Genomic DNA, 18,676 nt, shown 5'->3' with positions numbered 1-18,676 from the left:
TGCAGTACCATCACGTTCAGTGACAAAAAGTGTAAAAGGCTTACTGTAGTTCGGTGTTGCTAGAACAGGTGCTTGGCATAAAGCTTTCTTTAACTCATTGAAAACAAGTGTATGTTCCTGGGTCCAAGGGAGGACAGTCGATACGGCTGCCTCCTGTGTCGTTAACTGTATCAGTGGCTTGGCTAGAAATGCGTACTGAGGAATCCATTGTCTGCAGTAAGAAGTGAGGCCGATAAAAGCTCGCACCTCCTTCTGTGTCTTGGGCTGTGGAAGATGTGCTATTAACTGGATACGGTCTGGTGTCAACTGCCTACCCCTCTTGGACAGTAAGTGTCCAAGGTAGACCACTTGCTGGACACAGAATTGCAATTTGGAAGGGGACACCTTGTGCCCCATCTCGGCCAGGAAATACAAAACTGTAAGTGATGCACGTTCGCAGTCACGTTCAGAACGGGCTGTGATCAATAGATCATCGACATACTGGAGCAGAGCCGTGTCAGTTGGCATGTGAATATTGTCTAGTTGTCTTTTAAGTGCTTGACTATAAATGCTAGGGCTTTCTGTGAAACCTTGAGGAGCTCGTGTGAATTTATAGCTCCTTCCATTTAAACAGAATCCGAAAAGGAATTGGCTGTCTAGATGAATGGGGACACTAAAGAATGCATTCTTGAGATCGATAACAGTGAAGAACGTGGCTTCAGAATCAATGGCTGTCAATAGGGAAGAAATATCTGGAACCACTGGGTACTGGGGTATGATACATTTATTAAGTTCTCGAAGGTCAATCACTAATCGATAAACTGGAGGTGCATTTGGATCAGTACGTTTCAGAATCGGAATGATAGGAGAATTACATACATTGGAGTCAGTTTCTACAACCACTCCTTGAGCAATGAGCTCGTCAATAATTTTGGATAAGGCTGCTACAGCCTCAGGTGGCAATTTATACTGTCGGATTCGTGGTAATACAACACCTTTCTTCAGAGTGACACGATGGGGTGTGATGTGCATACAACCTACATCAGTTGGACCTTGCGCCCATAAATGCTGTGGTACATTCAATAATCTTGGATCAAAATCACGTAATACATAATGACCTTTAAAATCTCTTAAAAACAATCGCACCCCTTCTGGGGAACAGCATATAACTGCTCCTAATTCTTTCAGGGTCTTAATACCTAGTAAATTTTCTGGACATGATTTCGTGAGTAACAAGTCTGTAGTTCGGGACAATGGACCAACTTCTAGAGTAACTGGTTTCGATATTTCATTAACAATAGGCTTTCCTGAAAATCCAAGGGAAACATTTCTAGAGCCTGAGAGTGGAGCCCCTGGAACCTCGTCATGACTAATGGTAGTCCTACTTGCCCCTGTATCAATCAGAAACTTTCTGTCTTTCCCTAATACTTGGCTGTGTACATAGGGACCCTCTTGATCTACAGGAATCTCGATGAGAGGCAAGCCAACCTCCCTCTCTAGGCTGTTTCATGAATACGGCTGATAATCTGGATACTCTGACTGTGCGTACTGGTACATCTGCTGTGTAACGTGTTGTGTTGCAGCTATAGGCTGCGGTACTGTAACTGTCTGTGGTGCATTCTGCGGTGGCTGGGAAGTCTGTGAAACTTGTTCTTGTCTAGGCGGACGTGGTCTCTCTTTCGTTTTACCAGTAGCTATGTTGTGTTTCAGAACGGCACATTCGTTTATATAATGACCTGGCTGTTTACAGTAATTGCAGGTCCCTTTAACGGGAGCTGTAGGATGACTAGCTTGACTCGGACCCCTCTTCTGACTGTCTTGTGGAACGGACTGTGCAACTAGTACTTTCATTTTCGTGTCTTTCATACGTCTCCTTTCGTGTTCCTGCTCCTCCCTAATTCTGTTCTGGTGGTACTGTAGCATCTGGAGCATCTGTGACGGAGTATTAGCTTGCCAGGTACTTTCGACTTTCAGTACTCGATTTTTAACTTGTGGACTTGAATTCTCAACTAGCTTGGTAACAAAAAGATGTGGATACGATTCACTACTTGTTTTCAGACCACTATTAATAATGAAACATTTCTCAAATCTAGAATAGAAATCACTAGTATCTTCGTCTTGTTTCTGTTTACAGGCTGAGATGGCATCCCAATCTTCCTTTTTCGTGGCTAGTAATCTTGGCAAGACTTGGATTAATAACTCGGGCAATGCTTTAGCTTTATCCCCAAGACCGGTACCTGGAACTCGTGTGTTATCTTCAGTTTCTAATGCGGTCCAATCTATCTTATTCTCTCCCACCTCCCATTCTTTTTCTTTGAGTTTTTCATATGTGCCCGCAGGCAACAGGACCTTTAACATTTTAATGATATCAGGATACGTGTATTCTCCCATACGGAGCATGTCCTTTAATTCACGGTGGAACCCTGCTGGATCTTTATCGTGACAGGGTATTAACTTTTTCATTTCAAGAAGTTCTATTTTCGTGATAGGGGTGTAAACAAATACTCGTTCTAGACCACCCCCCTCTCCCTTAACTGGATGTACTTCTCGCAACGGATTCTGTCTGTCTATGTAGAATGATTTTCTTTCTGGCGGTGGAACGGGAACAAAATGTGGATTCAGGAACGTTCTGTATTTGTGGCGCTGTTCTAATATGACACTAATTAAATCGGTACCTAAACCTTTCCATCTGTTTAGGAGTAACTCGTTCAGTACATCATGTAAAGGACCTGGGTCAGAATGCTGATCCTCATACAGTGTAATGAGGTGCTGGATCATATACGTACCCACCAGACGCTGCTCGGCTGGGGGCAGTTTCAGAAACGTTTGGGCCACTATTTCATCTGGAAACGTGGTAGAATCACTAGTCCATCGGACTGCTGATCGGGCTAGTTCTTGTTCATGCATTGTACTAAGCTCGCTATAACCTATTCGTGATTTCAGAATTTGATCGGTGGCCTGGAATACTTGTTCAAGAGAACACTGTTCTGGTACTGGAGGAGGAACAACTTTCTTGTAATCTAGGCGTGAATGTCGGTCGGAAAATATAGTTCTACCTACATACGCTATTCTGGAGGGATTCTCGCTGTCTACCTCTTCACTAGAAGAGTCATTCTCTTTCTCGGTTCCTCTTTTTGCTTCCTCCTTCTGGTGTATACTTATAATTTCCTTACGAATTTTCTTGTACATACTTTCTACACTACCTTGTGTCCTGTGTTTTCCCTCGGCTATATTGTCACTCCACCTAGTCAGACCTTTCATCTCGTCTTTGTCTTTATCAGGATAATCTTGCTCTCTTATTAAACAGTTAATCAAGAACTGTAAAATCATATGTTGAATCTCGGCTTTTCTGTGTGCCATAGCTTCGTGAACGCTTCCTGGATCCTCCCCTGTACGGACAAAACGATATATTCTGTCTAGATGTTCCTTCATGTCGGGCAGGGTGACCAAAAAGTTGGCAACCCGTCTTAAACGTACTGAATATAATACCATGTGATCTTCGCCTGGAATTGGATCATATATACAGTCAGTAAGAAGTCGCTTGAGGTCTGTGTATGTAGCCACTTTTGGCGTACGCTGTAACGCTGCTTCTCGCGGCGTCAGTCGTCTTACTTGAGGCGGGGTGATAGGAGCACCTCCCCCCGCTGCTCCTGAACTAGAATCGTCAGTTAATACTGTACGTGCTGGTAAAGTGACTGGCAAAGCGGGTACATTTAATGTGGGCTGGTCCGGGGGTACTGGCACATTAACTTGGTCCCCGGGACCAGTGGCTGGAGGAACAGGAATTACATTATTTACAGGATGCTGAGGGTGAGCGGGCGGAATACGATTTGCATATGCTGGGACTGTGTCGTCCAAGTAGGACGAAAGAAAATTTTCAGCTGCGGTCGGTTTATGACGTAGCTTAATCGGGACCAATGGTGGCGGTAAATTACAGGGTGCTTCCGGGGTTGCCTTCAGCAAGCCCTCGGCAAGAAGAGGATACATACCTTTAATAAGGGCATTTCTCTGTCTGTCTGACTGTTCTGCTCTAACTCGTTCACCTTCTTCGATTAATTCCCTTTCTTGGGCTTTTTCTGAGGATTCCCTACTTAATTCTGTTTTTCTGAATTCTTTTTCGGTTCTTCTATGAGATTCTTTGCGCCATAACTCGATGGCATCTTTCTGGGACTGTCTGGCTTTCTTTTTCCATAATGCTTCTTCTACTCGCATGATGCACTCGGCATCCCATGTACCTAATACAGGCCATCTATATTTCTCTTCGAGATCCTTCGTGTAATCCACCCATAAGTCTAGATATAATATGGCATCTAAGCCATGCTTGTGATACATGAAATGTCCAGGACTGTCCCTAGGAGGGACAGGAACTGCTTCTTCGAGTAACCCTTTTCTGGTCTTTATCTGACGTAACTTCGAAAACAGAGGCATGGCTGAGTTGTACTTGCGAACACAATACACAATAATCACAGAAATGAAATGGCAAACAAATCACTCATACCACGACATAGAAATACATTAATAACAGTTCGAACAGAATATTACCTGATACACTGAAAACATAACACTTGAATTTCTCGAGAACGGATTTACTAGAATTACTGGATGCACTGCTAAAACAGTACAGAACATACCGGTCTCGTAAAGAGACACGTCATACCGTATCCACCTAGGTGAATACTTCGGACTGGATCTGTGTACCCAAACCCATCGGACCAGGAACAAACTAATGAACCTGTCTAGATACTTCCCCCGCAACGGTACTCACCGGGAAGCAGAAACTGAAGGCCTCGGACTGGACTGGACTGCTACGACGTCTGGTTACGAACTTCGGACTTCAAAAACAGGTGGGCCTCCGGATACCTCGGACCTTGCTCTCTCGGCTTGGGCTCTGGTCGGGACGAACCGCATTCCTCACCGCCTCGTCTGGATGCCGGACCGCAGTTTCCGTCTCCTCCGTGGGCCTGAGGGAGACTTGAAGCAGAAATATCTGCACGTGCACGGTAGAGTTCCGTCACGGCTGTAGAAGGGTCAGGGGGCCTGCGTTACATCGCCGGCGCGTGGGGAAGGGGCTCATCCCTGTTCGGGCGCCATTTATGTGGTAAATAAATAATTAATTACCGGTACTATTTTTGAATACAATAATAATAACAGATAGCTCAATAAATAAGAGGCAGGATCCGAGGAATCTGAGTCTAACAGGCTTTAATCAGGCACAAGGGAAGGGACAGGATCGGGACAGCCTGAAATAGAATGGCATAGAAGAAGAAGGCAGCTGCAACGTCTCATTAACAGTACAAGGTATATATAGTAAAACATCACAATTACATTACATACAGTAGGCGTAACAAGTGACAAGCGTAAGATAAGAACACATGGGCGTGAAAAGAAGGCGTGCACAGGGCGTGCACGTAGACATGTGATGAGAACGTCACAGAAGTGTCATAAATGGGTGGATACATAGAGGGGGCTACCTGAGCAGCTGGAACCTTTAACCTAGTGGTGCGCGCAAACGGACAATGACGTGTTACTGGGGAGAACTGGGGGCTATGACTTCTGCACTAGAAGAGGAGACTAAAGTCTGCGGTGTCAGGACGACATGTACCTATAGCATATCTGGTATCTGGTGTTTGGAGTACATGTTGATAGAATCTAAAAGTTATCAGGGCAAAGGCTACTTGACACTAAGGCTGGTGCATGCATATATTCTACATGTATTGTGTGTGCTATGAATCTTCCATGGATATTAATACAGTAATTCTCTTGCATGGAGACAGAAAGACTAGACTATAGCTGAGCTGTTTATGCAGTTCGCTAGCTTAGGAATGTGAAGACGGAGAGCTGAACTGATAACTAGAGGCATAACATATTCTTGGCAGACAGGCAGGCAGAGCCAGGCCGGGCACCGCGCTGCGCGGCAGGAAGTAAGTGAAGGGTCAGGGATGCAGGTGGGGGCTGCATCGCTCCTCGGAGTGGGTTCAGGAGACTGGAGCTTGAATCTGGTGTCCGGGCCCTTTTGAGGCCTAGAAACGGGGACAATTCAATGAATTAACGTGCACACTGTAAAACGTGGCAACATAGGCCTAATACTCGTTGCTTTCACGAGAACTGGAAACTGGCATACTAGAGTTGGACACAACTATAATTGCGTCTTTAATCGATCATAGGGGGATATATGCATATCGATCATGCACATATAACATAGGATGGGGAACACGTAGGCACACATAACAAGGCAAAATTCAATTTTCCTCAAAGGGTAGGCAGTCGGGCTATTCCCGTCTTGCTTTACGCCGATGACGCGGTGTTGCTGGCACGGACTCCGCGGGGCCTCCAGATTTTATTAGATGTCTTCGTGGATTTTATGAAAAAATTAGACCTGTCGGCTAACCTAACCAAGTCATATGTGATGGAAGCGGGGCGGAAGCAACGGAAAAGTTTCAACTATAGAATAGTCGAACACAAACTTGAAAAGGTGCAGTCCTTTTCGTACTTGGGTATTTTAATCGATGGGCAACTTAATTTTAGTATTTTATTTTTTCATTCCGACCAGCAGACACAAAACATACATGGTCATATCACATTATCATATTGTCCAGTTGACACTCTAGTATAGTATTGGTATATGCATTTAAATCAACATTGCGAACAACACACAGGAATATATAGCCACTTATCACATATAATTCGCCCCTTCCTCCCACTGACTCGTGTAGCCAAAGGTACTTGACTGCCACAGAAATAAGTAACCAGGTGTTTTCATTGGAGGTTCCGCAGAAGATGGATGGCCGGAGAGCAGCCAGTCATTACGTGGTCGCCTGTGTGCTTTGTAAGTATAGCATCAATGGCTCCCAGAAGTCTCTGGGTCTGGAAGCCAGCGGTATCTCCTCCGCATAGGCCTCCAATGTTGTTCTGCAGTACGTCATATCTATGATCCAGTCCTACAATCTGGGAGGGCTCTTGCTGCCCCACCTGATCGCTATTCTACGTTTCGCCAGTAGCAGCGCCACTGCCAGGAACTTCCTCCGTCTGGCATGTTTAAGCTTTTTAAGTCCCAAGAGGCGTGTTCGGGATATGTTCCGCGAGCATGGTGTGTAACCCCTCTGTGACAGCGCGCCAGTAGGCTTGTAGGTCCCGGCAAGACCACGCCACGTGCAAAAAATCCGCGCCAGCTGAGCCGCAGCGGCAGCAGGAATCAGTGTCCCTAAGTCCCAGACGGTGTCGTTTTGCGGGCGTGTAGTAGGCCTCGTGGAGGAACTTAAAGTGTATCAAGCGTTGATTACAGTTTGACGTTAGGAGCGTGAGCTGCGTGCAGCTATATTGCCAGTCCTGTTCATCAACTGGTGTGTCTAGCAGCCTTTCCCATCTATCTTTCGGTGCCATGAACTCCCCCGCGCGCTCCCGCTGGGCCGTGGTGTATAATCGCGTTACCAAATGAGTGCGTGATGGAGCTACAAGCAGTGCTCGCAGTGTCGCCAGTTGCTCCGGTTCCTCGGGGAATGTAGTGTACAGTGCTCTCATGGCCGCACGAATGCGCAGATTTGCAAAATGTTTCATCGGAGTTTGGTGTGCACAGAGGGCAGGGTCGGACCAGTTAAGAAATGTGTTGTGTGGGAACGCCTGGCCCAGAGTTCGGAAGCCCATTTCCCCTAGTAATGCCTGTATTTTGGGTTCTTGCGTCACTGTGAGCTTAGGGTGTTGTGCAGTAGGGAGGGCTCGTGCATATATCTGTAATTTATCCGCCCTTCGCGCCAGTTCCTGCCATGCTCTCGAGGTGTTCCTTGCCGTGTGTATCGTGTCCCTTGGGGCATATCGCATAGGCTCGGCCATTAACGCCATCAGCGATTCTGGGGAGACGCTGTCCCTTTCTACTGCGACGTGTGGTATGTAAGCATGGGGCTGTGTCCAGTAGTGTGCGTGTTGAGCTTGTGCGCAAAGGTAATATAGTTGCAGATCAGGTGCCTCGAATCCGCCCAAGTGATATGGCTGTGTAAGGACCCTCCAACTCACTCTGGCATGCCGTCCGGCCCATGTCAACCTCTGGAGCACTGAGCGCAAATTATTAAAAAATGCGTTCGACAGCCAAATGGGGACGTTCCAGAACAGATATAGAAATCTAGGTAGGATAATAATCTTCTGAAGGGCTATTCTATCTGCCGTGGAGAGGGGATTTTTAATCCACCTGTCCACTTGCTCCTCCAATCTAGTCAGTGCCGTTCCATAATTTTCCCTAATGACTATCTCTGGGTCTCTGTGAATCCATATTCCCAGGTACCTAACCGGGTCAGTGCACCACTTTAAGGGATAGTCCAAGTCCGGTTCATTAGTGGTGACGGTGAGCGGGATCACCACGACTTGTCCCAGTTGATACTGAGGCCGGCGTATTGTTCATACTGGACATACTCTCTAATGAAGGGGTTCAGGTTCCTATTAGGGTATGTGGTGTAAAGGACCATGTCGTCAGCATAAAATGAGATACTAATTGGTCGCAGAGTGAAGCACAGCGCAGTGTCAGAGTGCTTCTGACGAATCTTGCAGGCCAGCGGCTCAAGTATTAGAGCAAAGAGCATGGGCGACAATGGGCACCCCTGCCTTATGCCCCTGGCGATTGGTATGGGAGCTGAAGTCAGACCGTTAATGCGTATTCGTGCCTTCGGTGTCGTGTATAGCAGAGAAATCCACTTCAGAAACGGTTCGGGGAACCCCATTTTACGCAGTGTCACGAACATGAAACCCCATTCCACGGAGACAAATGCTTTAGCGGCGTCTAAGAGGGCCGCCGCAGCTGGCACCTCCGGGTCCAGTTGATGATAAAGGGAAAAAATCGTACGAAGATTTTGAGCCGTGGATCGCGTTGGCATGAAGCCTGCCTGAACCGGCAATATTAGGTTGCAGAGGAGTGGGTGTATTCTATTCGCTATTATTTTTGCATGGATCTTCGCGTCCATATTAATTAAGGATAGGGGCCTATAGGATTCACATTTCAAGTGGTCTTTGCCCGATTTCGGAAGCGATACAAGTAGCGCTTCCATAAGAGTGTCTGGTAGCGTGCCATCATCGTACGCATCCTCAAGCATTTCTGCAAAGTGGGGGACCAGTATGTCCCGATATTCTCTATAAAACTCGCCCGGGAGGCCGTTCAGGCCAGGGGCCTTGTTGTTGGGCAGTGAGTTAAAAGCCTCACTTATTTCATCTTTGGAGATTGGGAGACAGAAATACTGTCTATGTGTATCGGACAGCCAGGCCAGCCCTATATCGTCCAGGTATTTCCAAATGTCCGAGGTGGGGGGTGTTGATCGAGCCGTATATAATTGGGCATAAAAGTCAGTAAAGCAGGTCAATATAGACGGCATGTCATATACGTGTGTATTCTGCGCCTTTTTTAATTCTGTGATGTGCGTCGTGGTTTGTGAAGGCTTGATTTTGAATGATAGAGCCCTTCCAGGCCTACCTCCCTCACCATAAGCACATGCCACATACCTGTGTGAGAGGTATTTTACTTTGTCCGCAGCAAATTCATTGTATCTATCTATATGTTGTCGTATCTCGGCTAGAATAGAGTCTGCTGGGCCCTCTTCGAACCTTCGTTCCAATATCTGTATGTCAGTTTCGATTTTTCCCAATTGGGTCTGGATGTCTCTCAAAATCCCCACATGAGTGCTAATGCAATAGCCACGTATGGTCACCTTAAATGCTTCTCACAAAGTTTTCGTGCTCTCAACAGAGCCCGTATTTTGCTCAAAGAAGCTCACTATGGCCTGCATTAACCCCTCTCTGAACACCTGATCCTGTAGTGCGGTGTGTTTCAGTCGCCAGGTGAACTGTCTCGGTGTATGCGTTGGTACGTTTAGTTTGAGCACGACTGGTGCGTGATCTGACAGTGTCTTGGGATTGTGTGCCACCTCTGTAGTCCAAGTGCAAGCGTCTTGAGTTACTAGCCAGTAGTCAAGTCTAGACCATGTGAGGTGTGTGGACGAAAAACATGTTCCCTCCAGTGTATCCGGGTTCCTCTGCCTCCACACATCCAGCATATTCCATTCAGACATCCAGACCGGTCGATCGGTTTAATGTTGGGTCCAGGCCGGTGTTAAAGACCCCTCCCCAGATTATGGTGCCTGGTTGCATCTCCCTCAAAGTCTACCAGAGTTTAGTATAAAAGTCAGGGTCGTCTATGTTCGGGCCATATACATTCACTATGGTCAATACAGAACCCCCGTAGTGACCCTGTAGTATAACAAAGCGCCCCTGGTCGTCACGTAGTGATTTGAGATGAGTGAAGGGGACAGTGCGTTTTACCTATATGAGAACCCCCTAGCATAGGACGAGTAGGAGGATGCCAGCCTAAGCCTATACGAGGCCCACCGTTTACCGATATGTTGTTCCCGAGTGTCGGTGAGGTGCGTTTCCTGCAGGCAGGCTACGTCTATTTTGTGCCTGTCTAAATATGCTAACAACCTGCGTATCTTTGTGGGTTGTGCAGGCCCCGTACGCTCGAGAAATGTTTTCCGGAGCTGCGTCAACACCTGGTGGACAGCAAGCTGACTCACCCTAGGAAGCTTGCAGAGGAGGCGGACATCTGGGCTAGTACCCGGGTGTCCTCAAAGGGGACTGGAGGGTATTCCCAAAGGACTGGTCAGGGTGCTCCCCAGAAGAAAGAGGGGGGAGACAAAAAGAAGGAGTTCTCGAAAGGCCCCAAAAATAGCTTGCAAGGGAAGGGATCAGGTTTCCCTCCTAAGGTTAATCAACAAAAATCCCCCTATCCTACCATAGTTAGCAGCCTAGGGTTGTTCGCTGTTATGAGTGTGGTGGGATTGGGCACTATAAGGGAGATGCCAAATGCCCAAAGAGACCACCCCCTCCCACTGGAGGAAAAACCCGGGAGTGGCTAGTGTAGTGCTTGGGGAGGAATTGCCCTTAGACAAGGGAGGTGAGTGGGCAGGGATAACCTTAGTGTCCCTGGGAGACAGCAAGATGGTTCCTAAGATCCAGGTGCCCCCAAATACCACCAAGTATGGGCAGTGGGTCACCATCAACGGCCAGAGAGAGGGACACAGGTGCCAGCATGACCATGGTGAGAAAACAGCTGGTGTCCTCAGAGCAGGTGATTCCTAACGTACTCCACCCAGCTGTGATGGCTGATGGCAGAATAGGTCACTATCCTGTGGCCGAAGTTCCCTTTGAGGGGGCGGGGGTCGCGGGACTTCTTCGTGTTGCGGTGAGCCCTGCCGTGCCAGTCGATTGTCTGTTGGGAAACGACCTGGAGCACAATGCTTGGAAAGGGGTGGAATTACGGACGCATACAGAGATGCTGGGTTCACCTGATTGGACCTGTGGGAGCACACGGTCCGCGACTGCCCGGAGGGGGAGTTCGCAAGGGCTGGAGCCTGGAACAAAGGCACAGCCAGCTGCCAAAAAGGGGAAGATCCGGGGACAGGGAAAACCTGCATCGGCGTCCCTACCCCGTGAGATGGATGGGGCACCTGAGGTGGTGGTCCCGGAGTCCACGGAGGGGGATGTTGTCTCCCTGGAGGACTTACCTATCCCTGCAGAGTGGCATGTGGAGGGAGGACCTACCAGGGAAGAGTTTTGTCAGGGGCAGAAGGAGTGCTCTACCCTTGTGGGTCTGAGGCGACAGGCCGAAGCCCAGGCAGCAGGTAACATTGCAGGGAACCTTCACATCTACTGGGAGGATGGCCTTCTCTACAGCATCGACACGGGCCTTGGTAGTTTCCCAACGTTACCGAGCCTTTCTCTTGGAGTTGGCTCATGAGATTCCCTTGGCAGGACACCTGGGTCAGGACAAGACCTTTGCCTGACTTGTCCCCCATTTCTATTGGCCTCAGATGAGGGTGGCATTCGACACTTTTTGTAGGACGTGTGTGTCCTGTCAAGCCAGTGGGAAAACAGGGGTTAAGCTGAAGGCTCCCCTGGAACCACTACCCGTCGTTAGCACCCCCTTTGAAAGGGTAGGCATCGACATTGTTCGGCCATTGGATCCACCTACTTCAGCCGGTCACAGGTTTATCCTGGTTCTGATGGATCATGCCACCCGGTACCCAGAGGCTATTCCTTTGAGGACCGTTACTGCACCTTCGGTGGCTCGGGCCCTGATGGGGATTTTTACCCGAGTGGGTTTCCCCAAGGAAGTTGTGTCTGATAGAGGGGCCACTTCATGTCAGCATACATGCAGGCTATGTGGAAGGAATGTGGAGTTACTTACAGGTTCTCCACCCCTTACCACCCCAGACCAATGGTCTGGTGGAAAGGTTTAACAAAACCTTGAAGGGCATGATCAGGAGTCTGCCTGAGAGCCTGCGGAGGAAATGGGACATCCTTCTACCCTGTTTGTTGTTCTCATACAGGGAAGTGAAAGAGAAAGGAGTGGGCTTCAGCCCCTTTGAACTTCTGTATGGGCACCCTGTCAGAGGACCTCTCAGCCTGGTGAAAGATGGATGGGAAAAATCTCCTAGGAGACTTTCCCAGGATGTGGTGAGTTACATGCTGGCTTTCCGTAGCCAAATGGCTAAGTTGTGGAAGCAAGCTTCTGACAACCTTGAAGCCAGCCAGGCAGTCATGAAAGAGTGGTATGACCACAACGCTCACCCTGTGGAGTTGGAGCCTGGCCAGAAGGTGTGGGTCATGGAGCCTGGAGAGCTTAGTGCCCTCCAGGATCGCTGGACAGGCCCCTTTGAACTGTTTGAAAAGATGGGCAAAGTCACGTACTTAGTGGATCTAAAGACCCCCGGGCAGCCCCATCGGGTGCTCCATGTCAATCGCCTCAAACCCCACCATGTGAGGCCCGAGGTCATCTTGATGATGGTGCCTGATGGGACAGAGGAAGAGGAAAGTGAGCCTATCCCTGATCTCTTTGCGTCCCAAGAGAAGGATGGGACGGTGGAGGGGGTGATCTTCTCTCCATCCCTAACTCCTGAACAGCGGAGAGACTGGCGTCAAGTCCTGGAGCAGTATTCCTCGCTGTTCTCCTTATCCCGGGAAGGATCCACCTGTGTGCCCATGATGTGGACACAGGGGACAGCCTACCTGTGAAGTCCAAGTCCTACCGGCTGTCAGATAAGGTGAAGGTCAGAATCCACAGTGAAGTCACTAAGATGCTGGAGCTGGGAGTGATTGAACCTTCAAGCAGCCCCTGGTCCAGTCCTGTGGTTCTGGTACCAAAAGCTGCCCCGCCGGTTACCACCCCAGAACTCAGGTTCTGTGTGGATTACAGGGGACTGAATTCTGTGACAAAAACTGATGCTCATCCAATCCCAAGGGCGGATGAGCTCATTGATCGCTGGGAGCTGCCCATTATCTAAGTACCTTTGATCTCACATCAGGGTACTGGCAGATCTCCCTTACAGAAGGAGCAAAGGAAAGGTCAGCCTTCTCCACTCCTGTGGCCCACTACCAGTTCTGTGTGATGCCCTTTGGGCTCAAGAACGCCCCTGCCACTTTTCAGCGGCTGGTAAACCAGGTCCTCTCCGGTATGGAAGCCTTCTCTGCTGCCTATCTTGATGACATTGCTGTTTTCAGCAGTAGATGGGAGGACCATTTGTGTCACCTTCAGGCAGTCCTTCAGGCCCTTCAGCAGGCAGGCTTGACGATCAAGGCCAGCAAGTGCCAGATCAGGCAGGGGTCGGTAGTGTATTTAGGTCACTTGGTGGGCCGGGGTAAGGTGCAGCCCCTCCAGGCTAAGATTGAGACTATCATGGCCTGAGATCCCCCAAGACCCAAACTGAGGTCCGAGCTTTTCTGGGCCTCACAGGATACTACTGTCGCTTTGTCAAGGGATATGGCACCATTGTGGCTCCCTTGACTGAGCTCACATCTAAGAAACATCCTCGACGCGTAGTCTGGACTGAGGCGTGTCAACAAGCTTTTGACACACTAAAACAAGCTATGTGTGCGGCTCGTGTCTTAAGGGCCCCTGACTTCTCCAAGGAGTTTATCGTCCAAACAGATGCATCGGAGCATGGCATTGGGGTAGTGCTATCACAACTCAGTGAGGAGGGTCTGGACCAACCTGTGGTTTTCCTATCTAGGAGACTGCTCCCCCGGGAACAGAAGTGGAGTGCGATTGAGCGGGAAGCTTTTGCGGTGGTATGGGCTCTGAAGAAGTTGCGGCCATACCTGTTTGGCTCACACTTCCTTGTTCAGACTGACCACCGGCCCCTTCGCTGGCTGATGCAGATGAGGGGTGAGAATCCCAAGTTGCTAAGGTGGTCCATCTCCATACAGGGAATGGATTTCAGGGTGGAACACTGACCAGAAGTGGACCATGCCAACGCTGATGGTCTCTCCAGGTATTTCCACCTTAGTGACGAGAACTCCCCAAGGGGTTGGGAAGCTCTCCTCACTTTCAGCTGGGGGGGACGCGTGTTAGACCTGTCAGCCCTTTGGGTGGTCCCTCCTTATTTTTTTTTCTCCCCTTTTTGCCTTCCATTTTTCTTTTTGTCTACTACATTTTTGGTGTTGACCGTAGGTCTCTGGGCGCTCCATTGCTACTAATTAACAATGAAGCGCAGGTGCTCTTCTAAAATGGAGGAAGGGTAGGAGAACTTCACAAAATGGTGGTCTGGCCAGATTACCTCACAACCTGGGACCATAGGGTTGTCAAGAGGGGTTCCAGAACCTTCTGGTCCACTCTAGACACTCTGGGCCTAGGCTATAAAAGGTGGAAAGTTGGGCGGCCTTTTGTGCTGTAAGGAGATCATAGGCGAAGGTAGAGTTCAGCTGGAGTCCAGGCTGTGGAGTGAGGAGGTTGACACACTGTGTGGGGGCTGTGTCATGAATTCCTTCCCCTCTAGGACAAATCGCCGTTTCTAGCGCGCCGCAAGCGGCGTGGACTACAGATCCCAGAAGGCCTAGCGAGACACGATTATGCTACGCTGGAATTCACGGTTGCATAACGAGGAAGGACCGCCTACTTAGGTGGAAACGGCATGGACGCTTCGTCGGATATTCAGAATCCATTCACCGACGTACCCTGCAGCAGAGCGCTCCTTGTCTAGAACCTTGCGGCTATCGAGGATTCACCGGAGAACGGAGGTAGACCGGAGCCCACGCTCTCAGCCCCGTGTCTCTGTACCCTTCCTGATAGCCGGCTTCTTAGCTGTGGTGCGCAATCTGACTCTGACGAGTCAGCGCTGCTCTGACCAGGGTCCAGGAAGAGGCTGGTGGGAGCGGACGCTCCCAGCCCTGTCCGCGGTTCCTTACCACAAGCTGGATCAACGGAGGTTGGTGCGAGCCGAAGCTCCCAGCCTCCGTACTTTTGTTTGTACTTCACTCCGCGTCGAGACGCACACCGGGAGGTGTTTGCGGCGTCTCAGCGAGGAGAGCAGAAGAGGTAGGAGGTCCGATCGAGCGGCTGCTCTCGACCCTGCTCTTCCACCTTGTTGGCTTGGGTGATACAGTGCCAGGGTACTGAAGACGCACACCGGGAGGTGTTTGCCGCGTCTCAGTGCAGTGGGCATTGCGGAGGGACCAGCTTCTAACAAAACAGGTAGAGCGGCTGCTCCCTGTACTCCCATCAGAACAAGTGGTAGAGAACCCGGCTGGGTGACTCCTTCGTCCCTCAAGACCCCTACCCTGCCACTACGATTAGCCAACCCATCACAGCTGTCGAACGGCATTGTCGGCCGCTATTTATCACAGTGCCCTCCGTTGGAGTACATCGGACCGGTGTACATGCGGAGTACGGTGTGAACCTCCAGAGCTGTGGTTGGGTATCGTATTAAGACTGGAGTTTTCCAGATCCTTTATTTGTACTATTTGCCTTCATTTGCCCACTACCTAACCATTAAATACTTTGCATTTATCCGGTTGTCTTGTGTTCTTTGGGTGTCTGTCCCCGATCCCGGGAACGCCAGGCCGTTACAGGCTGACTGTCTTCAGAGGCTGCTACCCCCCCTTTGTGATACTACCCCCTGAGCCATTGATCTGACCCTGCCAGGTCTCTACCAAGGAAGAGTACGAAATCACCAAAATTCCACCCAGTGGAGGACTGAGTCAGGGACTGAGGAGATTTGACCAGTCCGGCGAGGGTGAGTGGGGCGGAACTCTGACATGACAGAACCCTACACCAGTTGCCCCCCGGTGCCCGTCCGACATTGACTCCCTGTAACCTGTGGTGTTCCTTCAAAATCCTGCCACGGTAGCGGAGTACTCACAGAATTGCCGCCGTTGGCCTTCAGGGACCCCTTTGTGTGGGAAGGGTGCTGCTCTCGAGTGTGGGAGCCGCCGGCGCCTTTTCGCCCAGTTCCGAGTTGGGAAGTCGGGAGGCAGGAGCGCATCGCAGGCCTGATGGGACGTCTAGTTCCTCATTGGGAGAATCCGTGGGCTGGCCTGTAAAGAAAGCGTGTCACCTCAGGGAGACGGTTGCCAGGCAGCGGAAGCTTAGAGCAAGACCCGTCTTAATCGGAGGAGTGCCGGGGAATGGGGCGGAGTTGGGAGCGGCTGAGGGAGGAGTTTCCCTTCGTGTGTGCATGAGGGGGAGGAACGTGGAGACAGTCAAGGAGGCCGCGTCGGGAGTCCGTCCTGTCTCCGGTGAGGATGGTAGCTCAGCGGGACTGCCTTCATCACCCAGGGTAATTCGGGCCTTTATCCCTACAGTTACCGGCAGATACTGGATCAGTGAGATGAAGTAAGCAGGGGCTGGGGCTGGTGGGAGGCGTGTCCCGCAGAAGTTTCAGCGGGGTTAAAAGAAAAAACCAAGCCCCGATCTCTGACAGAAGAGCGAGTTGTGGGCCTAGGACACAGGAACGAGAAGAACCCAAATGATAAAACTTCCTGCCATTAAAAAGTCAGCTGCTGCTCTTCCTTTGACTGTCCGGGAGCCAGGTCTTTTAAGTATCATTAGTGAAGGCATAATAATCACCCGGGATAAGGAGTTCCCTGCCTGGGAAAGCACATGAATTCTAGTGAACTATAAATATGGTGTATACTCAGTTTTATTAAGAGACTGCTTATGTGACTAACGATATTCCTTGCCTTTTTCCTTCTTAGGCATTACTTGGCTTGCACTGATTGTATTTTATCGCTGAGAAATGTATAAATGTGGTATCCTTTGAACAGTCAGTAAACCTTTTGCTCAACCTTTTATAGTTTATTGAGTTCTTGACTGAAATGAGCTTCTGCACATTAAACTGCTGATTAGTCCTATAGCTGAATAGGGGTTATTAGAGATACTTAGATCTGTGATATTTATTTGTTTACAGGAACAGGAATCTTAATGGAAAAGCATACAAAATGATGTCTTATTATTGCTGACACATCGGAGAACCGAATATAAAGGAAAGATAAAGCCTCTCTACTTTTCTAAAAAAAAAACGGTGTGGTGTCATTTTTCTAGTGGAGGTACGCTGTACTGCTGAGTTGATTGTGACGCAAGTATAACAGTTGCCTTGGAGTTAGGCCTACCCACTTTGTGCCAGGCTACCCTAGGTGGACCGGTAACCCCGGGTCCGACATATTGGTGTTCAGTGGTGGGATTAGGGCTTGTGCTTGCGTCCACTTGACAGTGGCTCAGTGTGCACCACGCACCCTACACCAACATTTTGGCTTTTCTGAATGGAGTTTTCTCCTAGTTGGTCTTCCTAATTGGATACTTTTGTTTTTTCCAAATTCCTTTCTGGTGGTGGTTAGAATTAGCTCTTATTTGACGCCTCACTCTTGAGAAACCCCAAATAAATGTCTGAGGGCCCGTCTGGTAAAATGGAGTTTGAGTTGGCTGAGTTAGAGACTTACTCAGTGGCGCAACTTAGGGAATTTTGCCAGGAGAAAGGGGTGTACTTCAAGCGTGGTGCAAAGAAAGTAGAACTTCAAACCAGCTTGAGATCATGGGTAGCAGCTAACCCAGATGGGGAAAGGGGGAGGAAGAAGGGGATCGTGACACCATCATAGAAGTGGACATGCTGTACCAAACCGAAGGGGGGAATCTGTTACCAGGTCCTGGGACACCTTCGAGGGCGGGCAGTAGTGTGTCTGGAAGGAGCCTGTCCTCAGCAGAATTAGCGTTAAGGAGGGAGGAGAGACAACTAAAATTAGAATTGGCTCGATTGGAGAAGGAGCGGGAGGAAAGGAGGTTTCTCCATGAGCTTAGCTTAAGGGAGTTAGACCTCAAAGCTCTACAGATAGGGACCCCCAGTAATCCTGTTGGTGGCAGCGTAACTAAGGAGGTTACCAGGGAGCCCAGACCCTACTTGCCCAAAGATGTAGTCAGTTTTAGTGTAGGAGATGACATTGCCAAATGGTTGGCTGCCTATGAGGTCTCGCTAAGAGCCCATGGGATTTCAGAAAGTCATTGGGGGGGTGGCCTGTACAAGTACATGCCTCCAGTGGGGAGGGATGCTCTCTTAGCTCTGGAGCCGGAGAAACAGACCAATTACCCCACAATGAAGGTTGCCTTGATCAGAAAGTTTGGGCTGACCCCTGAAAAATATCAGCAAAAATTTCGGAACACCCACAGACTAACTACACAAAATTGGGTGGACTTTCTGGACTACGCTAAGAAGGCATTAGAGGGCTGGGTGCAAGGCAGTGAGGTTACCGATTATGAGGGGTTGTACAATCTGTTCCTGAAGGAGCACATCCTCGAGAAATGTTTTCCGGAGCTGCGTCAACACCTGGTGGACAGCAAGCTGACTCACCCTAGGAAGCTTGCAGAGGAGTCGGACATCTGGGCTAGTACCCGGGTGTCCTC

The 18,676-nt window shown here is 49.4% G+C and overlaps 1 protein-coding gene across 2 annotated transcripts in view; it reads left to right on the top strand.

Annotated features, from left to right (window-relative positions):
• The window catches only part of AKR1A1 (aldo-keto reductase family 1 member A1), a 776,593-nt gene that overhangs the window by 317,802 nt on the left and 440,115 nt on the right, over positions 1 to 18,676 (top strand). The gene's annotated exons all lie outside the window — the stretch shown is intronic.

This window comes from Lissotriton helveticus, chromosome 1_1 (genome assembly GCF_964261635.1).
Source record: "Lissotriton helveticus chromosome 1_1, aLisHel1.1, whole genome shotgun sequence".
Taxonomy (NCBI): Eukaryota; Metazoa; Chordata; class Amphibia; order Caudata; family Salamandridae; genus Lissotriton; species Lissotriton helveticus.
The sequence above is the reverse complement of the archived record's forward strand: the minus strand, read 5'-3'. Positions and strand labels throughout refer to the sequence as shown.